The 771-nt window shown below is 40.5% G+C and overlaps 1 pseudogene; it reads left to right on the top strand.

Moving 5' to 3' along the window:
- The window catches only part of LOC104982650, a 231697-nt pseudogene that overhangs the window by 42012 nt on the left and 188914 nt on the right, over positions 1-771 (top strand).

The following is a 771-nucleotide window of genomic DNA, read 5'->3' on the forward strand; positions in this document are numbered from 1 at the left end:
GCTGCGATTCATGGGGTTGCAAAGAGTCAGACATGACTGAGCGACTGATCTGATCTGATCTGATCATGTGGTAACCTTATATATATACAAATTTTATTAATAAACAGTCTTCATTGAAAGGTAAAACCAAACAGCTTAAATTGAAAATATAACTTCTTTTACCCAGTTGTTACTTATCTAGAGCTTCTATTTCTTCAGAATCCTTCTATCAGCAGAAAATGAGATGTCATCTCATCTTTCCTTGAGCAGAGTCTTGTACATCTCGGGACTGTGTGAACCTGGGGACCTGGCATCTCACTGTCTTGCTTGACAACAACATCTGAGCTGCTTTCCTTCTGGGTGATGTGGAAATTGCAGTGGTGCCCGCACACTCCAGTCAGGGGTCTTCATTGTCATTTATCATCATCTTTGTTATTCTGTTGCATCTTTAACCATTTAGGAGATGGATACTCAAATGTCCCCACAAATTGGCTAAATGCCTTTCTTTTCAGATCATGCTGATCTCATGTGAATGATAATCACTCACTTGTATCCACCTCTTTGCAACCCTATGGACTCTAGCCTGCCAGGCTCCTCTGTTCATGGAATTCTCCAGGCAAGAATACTGGAGTGGATTGCCATTTCCTTCTCCATAACACTCATAAAAATTATGAAATTTTACTAGAACTGCATTGCGAAAACCTTAAGTTAGATGTGAGGTGATGGTTTAATCAAAGCTCACTCTTTGCAGCACAGGTGAGCCATTGTTCACTTGTTTTTCTTCCTCTTCCC

Source organism: Bison bison, unplaced genomic scaffold (assembly GCF_000754665.1).
Source record: "Bison bison bison isolate TAMUID 2011002044 unplaced genomic scaffold, Bison_UMD1.0 scf7180017864535, whole genome shotgun sequence".
NCBI classification, from domain to species: domain Eukaryota; kingdom Metazoa; phylum Chordata; class Mammalia; order Artiodactyla; family Bovidae; genus Bison; species Bison bison.